Below are 15,561 nucleotides of genomic sequence, written 5' to 3'. Positions count from 1 at the left end.
ATAAGCTGCAGCAGAACATCCACCCAAAAGTACAGGAAGGGTGATATTTCAATGAAATGAGGAAATCATTTAATATTAGGTCTTGAATGTACCACGGGGAAACATCTAATCCATCATTTTCAAGGTACATTCCATCAGATACTAGTCGTTCATCATGACAATAAGCATTCCATGGCTAAATAGTTGTTCCTCCTATTGTAAACACAAAGACTAATCGGAAATGCTATTATCAACTTTATAGTCTTATACCCTCACATAAGTCATAAAATCAAGTAACTGAAAAAACAAGACACCAGAAAGATACCAAAAAAAAAAATCAAGGCATCGTAGGGAGTCTGGGAAGTGAGCAATCTCAGGAAATTATGGAAAAACATATGACTTTGGCTACTTTTTCTGATATCTATTTTGCTTTTAATAATACTGTCCTTTCTACTGTTGCTACATCTTTTCTTCAATCCGTACTTCTTTATTTCCTTAATTTACCTCACAGCTAAACAGATTCAACAGATGTTGAAACAAATCCCATGATCTCAGATTAGCTGGATCCTGATTAGATTAATGTTCATAAACTTCAAATCATGTACCTTGTTCTCTAAATTACCATGCTAATTTCAGAAGCACCATTATTCTTTCCTTACTGCTGCTGGGTAAAGTATGAAATATTTTAAGCATACATGGAGATACAGAAGGAAAGATTGTGTGTTGTTAGTTGGTTATTTCTTAATATACTTGCAAAATCTCATTCAGATTCTTCTTGGGAAAGGAAATATTAAAACTAGAATGAAAATCATATTTGTATTTTTACCTGATTCCAGTTGCCTACTATCATCTAAGAATTCAGGGCCAAGCATTGTGAACTTGTTTATGTTAAAATTAGTACAAAATAATGGTTTCTTTATCAGATTCTTTCTCATTTTTTCCTTTGTTCATAACTTCCTTTAAAATCTATTCCTCTCTGACTCATATAGAACATTTTTGTTGTTGTTACTTTGTTTTGTGGTGTTTTTCTCTCTTACCAGAATTTGAAACTTAGGGCTATAACTCACTGGATTTCTTGCTCACAGTTGGTATCCTTCTACTTGAGCTGCTCCTGCAGCTTGGCTGGTTGATGATGAGACTCCAAAATGTCTCTGCCCTCACTGACATTGAACCATGATCCTGAAAAGCTGGGATTACATAGGTAAGTCATTTATTTCTACTTTAGATTACATCTTTTTTTTTTTTTTTTGGTCAGTCGTGGGGCTTGAGCTCTGGGCCTGGGTGCTCACCCTAGCTCTTCAGCTCCAGGCAGTGCTCTACCGCTTGAGCCACAGGACCACTTCCAGTTTTCTAGTGGTTTATTAGAGATAAGAGTCTCATGGACTTTCCTGCCTGGGCTGGCTTTGAACTGTGATCCTCAGATCTCAACCTCTCGAGTAGCTAGGAATCCAGGTGTGAGCCACAGATGCCCAGCTTTAGATTACATCTTTAGTTGAACAATCATGAACTGGATATTTTTTCTTTCAGTATAACTTTGGTAGGATATTTTGATGGAAAATTTTTAGTATATTTTTAGGACTTCTGATGCCATATTTTAATAATACACAACAGATTTATACCATCTGAAGAGAAACCAGAGTACAATGATGCCACATTTTACCAAAAAAAAAAAAAATTGCATAGCTCATTCTTTTGCAATGACTAACTTCTTATCCATGAAAACAACAGTACTAACATTCCTAGGCAGTAAAACAAAGTTGAAAAGTTGCAGAAGTTGACTGGAATTATTCCATATAGAATCATTAAAATAAGTTTTAGGGAAGCAGGAGTTGCATGCGGATTTAATCTACCTACAGGTTATTTGTATTTAAATCAGCATCTATAAAATATCACAGAATAAGATAAAGAAGTGAAATTTTTAAGTCTAATTTTTGCATCATTTAAGTAAATATTCTGCTTTGGTTGCTGTAGGTAGAAACATTGCTAATCCTAGCTTATGAAAATCATCTGAGTGATTGGTATTAAAGACAATAAAGTGCCTGGTAGGAGTGTCCATCTCCTTGGAGATGGAACATTCATAATTCTATAACAAGGGAGGACCAAAGAGTATATCTTTCTAAGGAGAATGGTTAGTAAGAAATTTTTGCCAATGGGAAATTAACTGGAAAAGAAGGAGGGTACCTGATAAGCATGGTAAGTTTTAGCACATGCTTCTGTCCTCCCATCTTCATGAAGTTCTCTTGATATAGCAAGTAAGGACTTTAAAAGCACCAAGAGAAAGAGTTAAGAAGATAGTTTATGGTGTAGGGCAATGAAAGAATGCAATGTATAATACAGATGAAATTAGTAGATCTCTCATATCAAATCAATTTTGGGGGATTTATATATATATATATATATATGTATATATAATTTATTTATTTTTTTTGTCGGTCATGGGGCTTGAACTCTGGGCTTGGGTGCTGTTCCTGCACTCTTCAGCTCAAGGCGAGTGCTATATCACTTGAGCCACAGTGCAACTTCTGGTTTTCTAGTTGTCTATTGGAGATAAGTGTCTCTCAGACTTCCCTGCCAGGGCTGGGTTTGAACCATAATCCTCAGATCTCAGCCTTCTGAGTAGCTAGGATTACAGGCATGAGCCGCCTGCACCTGGCTACAAATATTTTAAGTCATGGAAAGTCACAGGAATGGAAATAGGTATTAAAATTTGGTGTTGTTGTTAGAATCCAGAAAGATCCTTGAAAATGTGGGTTATAAACTTCAAAGATTCTCATGTTTTTCCCGCCCAGAGAAGAAGTATTCTCCATTATATAACTTTCTAAAGAGTTTGACACTGAAGAATGTGCACAGGTACACTTGAATGGTATAACAGGATTTAATGCATTTCCACGTATTTAGCTGGGTGTTCTTTCTTGAATTTGCTCAAGATTGAGCCGAACATTTCTACATTTGATCAATTTTCTCTCAGTAATGATAACCAAGAAACTATGAATGTCTAGTTTTGAAAGGGTTTATCTTACACCCAGAAATGTGGCAATTTCTACTTCCTTTGATTGCATTGCTTGTTATGTGGCAAAACAATTTTCTACACATTAAAAAGAAACAAACTATACATCAATGCTGAATTGTAGTGCTATCATTTTGAAGACATTTTTAGCATGGGTTAGAGACTTTATGTTAAATATCAAACCTGTGCTGTGTGTACTGTAAAATACAACTAGGTTGACAAAAAATGGTGAGTAGATACAGGCATTTGGAGTTTGCCCCTGGGTTTCCACTAAAACCACTACTAAATCTTCCCTCTGAATCTAATTATCATATAGTGTACTTCTTCTGATGCTGATTATAGGACACACTCAAATGTCAGAAACTGTAATTTAGTATGTGAACAAAATGGCATTAATAATAATACTTTAAGGTTAAATTGGAAAATGAGCATAGATTGTCTCAAGCATTAAGGTAATGCAACATCACTGTCAGATCAAGAAAAATCTGTACAGAAGCTGTGTAACTTGCTCATATGTTATGAAGTCATTGACCTTGGAAATTCATTTGCATATCAATATATAGTCTTCAGGAATATTAGAACCACTACATTAAACTCAACAAGACTCTCAAGTCCCAGGCAGCCATTTGGAACTGCCTGACAAAAGCTTAAGGACCCATCTCAAATAAATGTTAAAAGTATTGTGGCTCATGTCTGTCATCACAGCTATGGGCATGAGTAGGAGGATCACAGACGCAGGAAAACCTTGAACAAAAATTGGACCACACTTGAAAAAGAAAAATGAATGTTAAAAAGGAATGCAGGATTGCCTTAGGCATGTGGCACTGAGCTAAAACCCCCAGTCATCCAAACAAACAAATAAATAAATAAACAAATTTCATTTTCATTTAAAGTATCTATCACGCAAGATGTTTTAGGTTTTTACGGTATAAACAGTATGTGCAAAAAATGTAGTAGTTCATCTGATTGAAGACTACAGAAGGTATCCAAGCATGAACCTTGGAACTCATAGGGATTCTTTTAACTCTTTCTCCATCACTCACTTGAACATTAAAGGATTTTTGACTGTCAGTTTAATGTCTTCCAGCTTCATCCCTAATTCTCTTTTTTCTCCTTGTTTCTCTTTTTTCTCACTGCTCTCTTCTGATGAGTATGGGTACGGTTGTATTGAATGATTATCTCAACATTCCAGGATATTTCTCTATCTATTAATCCTTAAATTTTAGCATATCTACAAGGAACCTTCTCCAAATAATGTAACACTGACAGGTGCTGCAGAGCATGACATGATATGAGCTAAATTATTGGGCCTATCACAGAAATTTTATATGAAGTATTTTTGTTTTCACTCTGAGTCTAGTCCCTCCTCCTCTTCATTGTCTTTCATTCCATGTAATTCTCAGTGTATTTCATTACACACATGTCTATTTCTACCTCTGTCACTCTCTCCTTTCTCTTGCCTCTGTCTCTGTCACTCTCTGCTTCCTGCTGAAAATTATTACAGAAGTTGTAAAGTAAGGCAATGTGATCATACAACAATCTCTCTTACATGTTCCAAGAGAGTGGTGAGGATTTTCTTGTCTTGACTGTGAAATATTAGACAATATGTAGACCCTTTATGATTCTTACTCCCCCACTCTCAAAAAACCTATAAAATAGAAAACACATAGGGTATTATTCTAAATCTTGTATCCTGATATGTATCTGCTTTTCATTATCATAAATATTTTGAATAGATTCGAACAATTGAATTTAACTTAATGAGTTTCCAAACTCAGAATTTTATTAACCAATATTTTCCCATAGATTGATGGAAATGCCATGATTCTGATTCCCTAGGATAGATTCATGAGGATTCCACAAACATTCTAATGCTTTAGATTTTATGCTAATCTGTTCTCATATGGAGGGATAATAAAAGATTTTATGTCAAGAAAACCTTATTTAATGAGAAAAAATACAGGAGTTCAAAAAGTGATTGCTTTAGCTGGGTTGTCTCTACACAGTTAGGAGTGTGAGAGTCATGGTCTAAGAACAGCATGTTGCTCTCCTAACTCACTGAGGGCCACCATCACATACAACTGTAGTAGTATCAGTACCTATTACATTTATGTGTCTATATAAACAAGACCTCCTAAAATTAAAGAGTTACCTTGTGCCTCAAGTCTAATGGACTTGTTTAATATAATACACTTACCTTCAATATCCAAAATATCATTTAATCATTTTTTTTATATTATTGAATCATTTTTATAATGTTTAAATTTTTGTCCTGAAGAAGTGTTGATAAAGGAAGCCACAAAGCACAAAGTGAAAAATTTATAGGTTGAAAAAGTGTTATAGAAAGAGGCAGGGTGATCTAACATTTTCTTCACTGTATAGAAGGAAAACCATCATAACCCTCTACAAATATTAAATATTGGGCTTGATAAGAAAAGTTATACATAGGAACTTCCTGAAGAAAACCAATCCCTGTATTCTATTAAGCAGTTCATTCTAAATCATCATCAACATTTATGTAAGGTCTATATTTTATGCCAGAAACCAAGATGAAATTACATATATAAAAAGCAGTCTTGGCTGGGCACTAGTGACTCATGCCTGTAATCTTAGTACTCAGGAGGCTGAGATGTGAGGATCATGGTTCAAAGCCAGCCCAGCGAGTAAAGTCTGTGAGACTCTTATTTCCAATTAACCAAGAAAATTGGAAGTGGTGCTGTGCATCAAGTGGTACAGCACTCACCTTGAACTGAAGAGCTCAGGGACAGCGCCCAGGCCCAGAGTTCAAGCCCCACTACCAAAAAAAAAAAAAATTCCCTTGTTCTGTAACTTGAAATATGTTACAATCCAGTGAAACTGCAGAAAAACACATAGAAATGGGTTTAAGAAAGAGATGTCCACTTCTTAAGGAATGGTATCACATGCAATGTACGTTATCAAGAAACCATATTTGTATTTTAATTTTTTCCATGTATGAACTCTCAATAGAATTGCTATATGCATTATTTAGCATGACAATGTTGACTGAATATTTAGTAAGTTCTCATGTTACATTTTTTTCCAGGATGAAACACTAGCTCATCATTTGACTTGAAAAAAAAAAAGAAAGCCTCCTGAACTGAGTGCTTTCATTTAAAAAAAATTCTGTTAGTAGCATGTGTTTGTCATTAGTGCAGTTGTCTGACAGTCTTTGAATGTTACAATGGCACTGGCTTTAGACAGTTCCTCAGGGCAGTGACTGCGTCTGCTTAAATTGCTTTGTGCAGAACACAGGTGGCTGAGTAATAAACACTTTTTGCTGATGCAATGTCTTGTATTGAAGACAAAGCCTCTGATTACTTAGTGTTTTGAAATTAGTTTTTAAAGATGCAACAGGAATCCAATTAGTGTATAATGTGTGCATGACAGAGAAATGGCTTTGGAGAAGATTAACAAGAACACATACCACCCTTATCTCTAAAAGTTTATGTTTTAAAACCAATACAACAGCACGAAAACAAATGTGGGTATTGAATAGTAGATTATCTTTCTAAAACCTTTATAAAATGCCAAATATAGTATGGAACAAGTATGCAAATTTGTGTGTATGTGCATGTACATAAATTTTTCTTTATCTTTCCATTATGCAGTTTAGAAAAGGATCAATGGTGCCATTATAAGCATAATTAGAAGCAGAATGGCATGAGTTTTGCTATGAATATCAGTTTGTCATTGATGTTTATGATATGGCATGTGTGTGTGTGTGTTCTAATGTTAGAATAATGCTCTAGTTAAGGAAATAAAGTGAGCTTCTTTTTTTGATACCTGAAATCCAGGCCTCCCTACCTAGAACAAAGCACAAGAACATTCCTTTAAATTCCAGATGAGATGCAATGGGGACAGTTTAACCTTTTACCTGTTAAAGCATATAATTGCTCTGATTTGCTTCTTTCTGTTTTGAGCTCAGGTTTTTCTAGGGCTCCTATATGAGACAGAGATTTCTTTCCTTCTTATGGCTAATGTCATCATTTCATCCTAGTTCTCTCAATCACCTGAGAAAATAATGGACAAAGCAATAATTATGTAAAATATCTGTCTAAATTCACTCCATGGTTTATTCATCTTTCCTGCTTGCTAATTCTCTGAACATGCACAGTGCATTTCTCATTACACCTCTATACCAAGCAATGTACATATACACACTTGATAATTGTATGTTTATCAATTTATTGATCTCTATCAGGTTTGGCTCTAACCACACCATGGTGGACAAATGTACTGAGTCTTATAGGTTTTCTGCCACACAAATTACCTGGTTATTTGTGTCGCATTTCTCTCAGTAAAATTGTCTTGTGTACATTTGCTTTCTTCTAATAATAAATAGCCATAGTGCTGATTGCTTCAACTACACAAAAAAACATTCTCTGAAGGCCAGAATATCAAAATCAGTTTTGCAGTACTAAAAATCAAGATGTTTTTACAGGGCTGGTTCCTTCTAGATGTTTTAGGGGAAAATTTGTTCCTTGCTTTATAGTTTTCAATGGTTACTAGTATTTTTTTCTAGTATTCTGTGGCTCAGTGACACGTCACTCATTTTCTATCTTTGCATCTATTTTTCCTCTCTGGAATTATGTCTTTCTCTGCCTCCTTGTAAGGACAAATACATTCTCCATTTAAATTCCTCCATCATGTTTGTGAGACTCTTATCTCTGATAAGCTACTCAGAAGATTTCTGAAGTGGAATTGTGGCTCAAGTGGTAGAGTGCTAGCTGTGTGCACAAAGACGCTCAGGAACAGTGCCCAGTTCTTGAGTTCAAGCCCCAGAACTGGCAAAACAAGAACAAACAAAAAATAAGTTCTCCCCTCTCATTCTTCTATTTGTCAACAATGATCCAATGTAAACTGTTTGATATGGATTATTCCATTCTTTTATGAATGTACACAGCATGAAAAAAATAAAAATGCGTGCAAACTTTATGCATATGTTATATATGTATGGTAAGATGTTATATTAATGTATCATGTATTATGTCTTTACAAAGATATTTTGAATGCTGCTTTTTATCAACTGATACTCTGAATTGAGCATGTCTCCACCTCAGCCTATTCATATCACAACTGCTAAGGAGATTGGTGCAATTGCATATTTATTTTGGAATAATTGTATTAATTATTGTATAACAATAGCTGGGCCAGGCGCCAGTAGCTCACACTTGTAATCCTAGCTGCTCAGAAGGCTGAGATCTGAGGATCGCAGTTCAAAGCCAGCCCGGAGAGGAAAGTCCATGAAAGTGTTATCTCCAATAAACCACCAAAAAAACAGAAGTGGCGCTATAGCTAAAGTAGTAGAGCGCTAGCTTTGAGCTGAAGAGCTGAGGGACAGTACCCAGGCCCAGAGTTCAAGCTCCACGACTGACAAAACAAAAAACAAACAACAAAACAAAACAAAAAACAATAGCTGAAATGAATGAAGTTACATATAGCAAAAGTTTATTATGGTTCACAATTTCTGAGGTTTCAGTTTATAGCTTGCTGTTCTTACCGTAAGGTGATGACACATCAGGACAGACTACATGTTCAAACAAAACTGTACACTCTATTGGTAAGAAACCAAAGAAGGATGGGAGGAAACTGGAGTCTCACACTCCATTTTAAAAGCATACTTTCAATGACATATAACCTCTACTTTATCATTTCTACCACATATGTGGCCTTCCTTGAGAATAAGCATTTAAATCATTTAGAGGACATTCCTGATGCAAATTGTAGGGATTTAATATAACTAAACAAGCTGAAGTGGGTGAACTTATGAGGCAGTGAGTTCATTTAGCTCAGAGTTTTGGAGCTTGAAAGAACCGAATTCATTTTTCTTTTATGAGGATCTGAAGGTGGATAGCACTATGACAAAGTATGTGTGAGGCCAGGAAAGATGTGTGAGCAGGAATTTGACTTTCTTACAACTGACTTTCTTTCTTGAAGAAAAACTCAGGGTTCCATAAAATCTAACCCCTTCCAAGGGCTTGTACCCAAATAATCTCCTACTAAGAAATCACCTGTTACATTCTCATTACATTTCAACATTACCACCCAATGGACCACGTTTCCAAAATGCCAGTCTCTTAGGGATATTCCCAAATTTACACTTTATCCACACTATAGCAGTATATTTTAAATACTTTTTTTCCACTATTCTGACGTTTTGTTTATTGCCCTATTTTCTGAAGTGTATTATTAATTTTAGCAGTGTTCTTCTATTGTTAGGAAATGAGAAGACTTGGACAAAATTATATTAAGTGAATTAAGCCAGGCCCAAAAATCATAGGACCCATGGTTTCCCTTATTTGCAATAACTAGTAGAAGTGTAGGGCAAGCAGAAAAGGCCAAAAGTTATGTACTTAGCCATATAAGATGATGTTAAGTTGAAATGAGATCCAAAATAGGGAGATTATTTTTTTCTTTCTTGCTATTGTTTTTAACATATTTAAAATGTACTGTATGATTTTTTTTGTTTCTCTTGTATGTTCTTCCCCCCACGGTATAGCCTTTGTTTTCACTGTATTTGATTTCAGTGCCTTGAATATTGTATATAAATTTTTCTAATTTGGGAGAAGGGAAATAATTAAATGCTGAAATAATGATACAGGTTTACCCATTTTAACAATGAGATGCACAAGACACTATGTTGAAAACAAACTTTACAACTTGGGGGGAGGGGGAGTTGAGGAAGTGGTAAAGGAAGGGATGGTAGGGGAAAAACCTAAGGAGGAGGTAACAATGCTCGATAGGAAATGTACTCATTGCTTTACACATGGAACTGTAACCTCTTTGTACAGTATTTTTACAATAAAAACATATAAAATATGTGTGTGTGAAAATCTTACTAATTGCTAAAATTTGGGGAAGCTATTAATTTGCTATGTTTCATTGTATCTGGCTATTTTGTTAGCTCATAAGTGTTTCTTTTACATTTACTAGATACAGGAACATATTATCTGTGACTAATGACAATCTAGTTTTTGTTTTCCTTTTTAATTATCCCCTGAATGTCCCAATTTGAAGCACTTAGGTGTGCAGATAATGACAGACAAATCTTCAGAGATCAGCTTATAACAATAGGCTATGTAACATCTAATACAGGAGCAAAGTATAGTCTGTGAGGCTAGTGTCAGAATAAACATCCATATTGTAGAAAAACCCTACATGCCTCTGCATTTTAATTTCAAGATATTGTAAAGACAGTGAAAGGTTCAGAGAACAAAGGGGGTTTTACTGTGGTATTATTTCAGTCTGCTCCTTGTGTGTGTGTGTGTGTGTGTGTGTGTGTTATCCTCACAGAGTTTCAGTTATATTTGCTCCCTACTAGCTTTTTCATGTTATGGCTAATAAATGTGAAAGCTGTAAAGGCAGCAATATCATTAAGGGATTGGTGTTTTTATCATCAAGTTTATTTCTGTTGTAAAGAAGTATATCCTAAGAAATTGTCTTCTACAATGTGTACATTTTGAGATAATTTCCAGTGTAAGCACTTAAAACAAAGTTGCATTCTAAAAATAAAGGAAATGTCATGACAAGAGGCTTAATGTGAATTTTCCAAGCAGGTGTACAGTCTGCAAAATGAGTGAACTTACAATAAACCCTACCTGACTTAAGTCAAAGTTAGTGATGGAAAGTTAGATAATAAGAGGGTGGGAGAATGGCATATGGGTTCCAATACATTCAGTTCGTTTTCACAAACAGCATGCTTTTCAATTCATAACATTTTTTCCTGTTTGTCTCTAGCAGTTGTGAAGCATGCTTGTTATAAACACACACACATATTCTTAGTTTCCTATTATTTCCAGGAGAATGCTAAAATTCACTAAAATGCTCTGGACTCATTATGATAAAAATCAGCTACAAGTGATACTCTAATGCTGCTTACTTAATCTTCATAAATATTGCATTCATTTTACCCAGCTATTGCTAAATCATTCAAGAACAAATTGCCAATATGAAAAGAGTTACACCCTTACTACCCTTTCATATAATTAGCTTCATTCATTTTATCTTATAATAATACACAACATGTTTAAAACATTTAAAAACTTGGAGACTAACTTCACAAATTTAAATATACCTAGACATACGCATCTTAAATGTTTAACAACCTTGTTTCAGTTTCATATGAAATAAAATATAAAAGATAGAGCAGGAACTATTTTATCTTCTTTTTCTTTTTTTTTTTTTTTTTTAATTTTATTTTATTTTATTTGAGAACATACTGTACAGAGGGGTTACAATTACATGGGCAGGATAATGCATACATTTCTTACCAAGCATTGCAGCCTCCTCCTTTGTTTACCCTTCACCTCCCTTCCCAGCCTCCCCCCTCCCTCCCACCCAATCATACCCCCCCCCCCCCCACCGACATTGTAAAGCTGGTTTTGACATGACATTTTGTACTTCTCATTGTTGCAACAGGTCCACCTGAATCCTTAAACGACTTGTTTGTCCCCATCTCCTCCACATGTTATACTAACATCAAATATAGTGAAAGCGGGGGTTACACTGTGGGGGAGGGACATACAAAGCAACAAAGAAATAATCTTATAAATGCGTTAGAAATACATGCATGAAAGAAACAAAAACATTAAAATACATATTAAAGGGTTCATTTTCCTAACATCACATTATCTGACTTTTTCCGCTTGACTCATACCTATACTAGATATTGCAAATAAGGGAAACCATGGGACCTATGTTTTTTATCTTCTTTTTCAATTACATATTCTTTCCATTTTATCCCCAATGATCTATGTTAAATTAGTGATCAGTCTACAACAATATATCTTTCAATGTTTGGTAAATAAGCACAATTCATTATAATGTTTGGTAAATAAGCACAATTCATTATAATTGTACATATATAAAAATATACAAACTTTATACTATTGTTGTAATTTTGCATGTTGTCTGTTTTAATCAGGATTATATTTTTGGTATTTTCTATAAATAATCCCATATTTAGTTTAGCTGCAATGTAAATTATTCCTGGGGGGGGGGGAAATGTCTTCTATTATTGATGGACATTTAGGCTATTTACATATTTTTATAAGATAAAATATGAATGTCAGGTTACAGGATATTGAGAACAGTGGAGTTTCTCACATTCGATTTACACACGGGTCCTTACAACTCTGTTACAATGCAGATCCTTAGTTCTTAGTTTTGGAGTTGGTCCTGAGGTTTTTTAGGTCCATGGAACAACATTAAACATACTTTTGAATAATAAAATATTCAGGTATTCATATTCATAACAAATTTGCCCTCCCTTCTGAAACTATATACTAATAAAAGGTCTTGAAAAAAATTAGTATGCTTATGAAGTGGCGAGTAGTGTAGAGGGATTTATTTGACCCTTTACGTTTGGGCTCTCTCAACTTCAGAGATAGCCGAGAAAAGCAATTGTCCAGGACAGTAAAATACAAGCATCTGCTTCTGGTGATCAATCATACCTAACCTTTAGCTCGTCTGCAACTGTGATGATCCCGGAGGTGCAGCTGCCACACATTTAAGGAAGGCAGAGTGACAAAATAGGTCTGGTTCCTTGAGGACATTGTTAGCCACTGCTCTGGCCCTGAGATACCTGCCCTGATCATTTTCATTTTAATGTCTCTGAGATAAACTCTTTCTTGATTAAGCCACCATAATCTGTTTTGCAGTTACTTAAACCTGAAAATCATTCTAAATGATGCAGTGCCTCTTAAACATTTCTGGATATAACTAAATTGATTTCCAAAACGCAGCTGTTTTATTTCACACTACAAGCAGAAGATGATTTCAAAGTTTATTTTTCTCTTTCTTTGCTGGTACTTGACATTGTCAAATGTTTTAAAGTTCTTGTTCATTTAAGGGTAAGTATGGCATCTAATTGTGCTTTAGTACTTATGCCTTAGTTAATGGTGACAGAGTTTCTATTTTGCATAATTTGTTGGTGCTTATTACTATGTCAATTATTTTTTATTTTTGATCAATTTCCCCCTTGTGGTTTTAGTTTATTATTGGTTTATCATTACTTGAGCCATAGTACTAATGACGTTTCGATATTGTCTCTTATTTTTGTTCCATGAGTGCATTCTTTAATATTGTAATTTATGCTTTTGTAATTTGTTCTTTTAAGTGTCCTCATATAAATGTGTATATATGTGTTTCTGTTTACTTTTTTGTTCTTTGTGTCTTTTGTGTGAAACAAATCCCATTTTGAGAACTTATCTTCTTTTATTTTCTTTTACAGATCCATTCTTCTGTTTTTCACATATAAATCATTCACATGGAATCATTTTTATTACAAGCTATGAAAAAGTAATTCCATTTATGTTTCTTATGTGAACAATGCATCACCCATTTTCTACTATATATAGACTTCATTCTTTTAGGCTATGAAAACAAAATATATAATTAGGTTGTTGTCATATACTTAGGCTTATAGCTCATAGTTACATATATAATCTTAATGTCTGTTAGACTGATTCTTCTCAATTTGTTCTTAAGACTAGAATCAACTCTAGCAGCCATTCTCCATTGTGGTCCAAGCAGTTCTCTGCTTATGGAGGGGAAGCCTATATCTGTTCTATGGAACCTAGACCTGAGCATTAGCCAATGATGATCTAACATCATGTATAACTATTCAAGACATAGAAAAATAAAATGAAACTTTAAACTATAACTGTGCTAATTTGAGCTGTTTCCTCCATAGTGTCTTTTATATCTATTATATCACTCCAGTATGCCAGTTGTATGCTTTGCATGTGATCCACTACAGAGGTGGTGGATTCTGTGCTCAGGAGTTCTTTGTCATATTACTTTTGCAAAAAGTTGCTTCCTTGGTATAAGGAGCCTGTGTTGGTTAATCAGGGATCTTATTAATCCTGAGATGGCAGTGCTCACAGGAGCATTGAGAGGATAAGAAATATAAACTCCTATCTGAGGTAAAGGTCAATTCCAGTTAAAAAGAATTACTGAACATTCTATGGTAGGAAGGGTCTAATATGTTTGACCTGATATGGAGAGATGTTTTAGAGGATGGTGCTAAAATAAGGGACACAGGATTGTGCTTTTCATGTGGCAGATTTATGGATGTGGAAATAGAACATTATTCCTTACGCCTATAACTAGTGTATTATTTTTGCGGGTACAGGGGATGAATTTGGAAGTTGATGAAGAGGAATTTGTTAGATATATGCTAGGAAGATCACCTGGCTCACCTGATTGTAAAGAGTAGAATGTCATTTCCTGTTGAATATGAATGTGAAACACAAGGATATAGGTGCTCTCCACACAGTTATATGTGTATTCATTTGCTTCTTAAGATTTTATTCAAATTTCTCATCTTTACTTTCAATGTCTATTACAAATGAGTAAGCCATTAATAGCTACACAAGTCATTCATATGTAGGCCTACACAAGTCATAACTTGTGTGTCTAAAGTCCACTTCTCGATAGAAAATTATTCAGCTCAAGTCATATAGCTCCTCCCAATGCAAATATTTCTTCTTGCCACAGTCTATGTGCCAATCCTGAAAAACAATAGTTTGGAACCACCTTATCTTGTAAAAACAACTGCTTAACTGTGAGACAGAGTTGAGTTACTGTCCACATTTGTTAATAAATCTCAATGTAGTTTTCAGAGGTTAGCGTTATAAAGTTGTAGATGAGACAGAAATTCAACAGTTGCATGGCCACATGCTCACTCTGTATTGTTTTTATTGTTTGATAAACTGTTTCTGCATCCTCACATCCCTGTATTTCTTTGAGTGAGAGCCTATAATGTGTTGATTTCATTTGGTCAATCACTCAGCCTTACATGTGTCCATTATACAGGTGGCCTATATGTCTTGTATTATCTTGTAAAGAGTAATTGTTGTAACATTTGGAAATTTATTAGAAAATGAAATTTTTAAAAGCCAGCCTAAATTTATTAATTTGAGGTGTTTAACTTGAATGCTCTAGTTTAAGTAAAGCTGATGTACAAATATACTCTGGCATGCCCAAATCAATTAAAACTAAAAATTCTCTGTTTTGCAGCTTCTGAGTTTCCCTAGATTTTACCCCTTATTTTCTGGTACACATTCATGTTTACAAAGCATCTGGCCACTTGTCTCCACTTTAGCTCCCCCCCCATAAAGAATCTCAGCTCTAAGCATCCTCAAGGTTAAATTATCTTTAGTTTGGTTCTCAGTATTAATATTTTCAGCTGTTTCCAATCAGGAATTTCATAGGCATCTGATATTGTCTCATTTCTGTGTCCTTCTTGTAGAAATAAATTATCTTCCAAATTTATCCTTGTGGTGATATTAAATATGTTAACTATTTAATATATTATCATTTTTTCTAAGTAAGTTTATTTTGCTTAAATTGTTATTCTCTATTTGTGCTTATTGATTTTTTAACATTTTAGGCCCTCCTGAGTTGAATGAAATAGTTACCAGGGCAAAGCTGTGGTATTCCTTGCCTATTTATCTCTCAAAACTCATCTTGCATACCAATTTTAAATATCTGCACTTAATGGAAGAGGAACCCGATCTGGAGCCAAATTCTGCAGGGTGAGTTTGTAGCTA

At 34.6% G+C, this 15,561-nt stretch overlaps 1 pseudogene; it reads left to right on the top strand.

Annotated features, from left to right (window-relative positions):
• Nucleotides 1-15,561, top strand: part of LOC122112605 — a 112,897-nt pseudogene that overhangs the window by 76,539 nt on the left and 20,797 nt on the right.

The sequence above is a fragment of the Dipodomys spectabilis genome, unplaced genomic scaffold, assembly GCF_019054845.1.
Source record: "Dipodomys spectabilis isolate Male_0828 unplaced genomic scaffold, ASM1905484v1 ptg000095l, whole genome shotgun sequence".
NCBI lineage: Eukaryota > Metazoa > Chordata > Mammalia > Rodentia > Heteromyidae > Dipodomys > Dipodomys spectabilis.
This window is presented reverse-complemented; position numbering and strand designations above follow the sequence as displayed.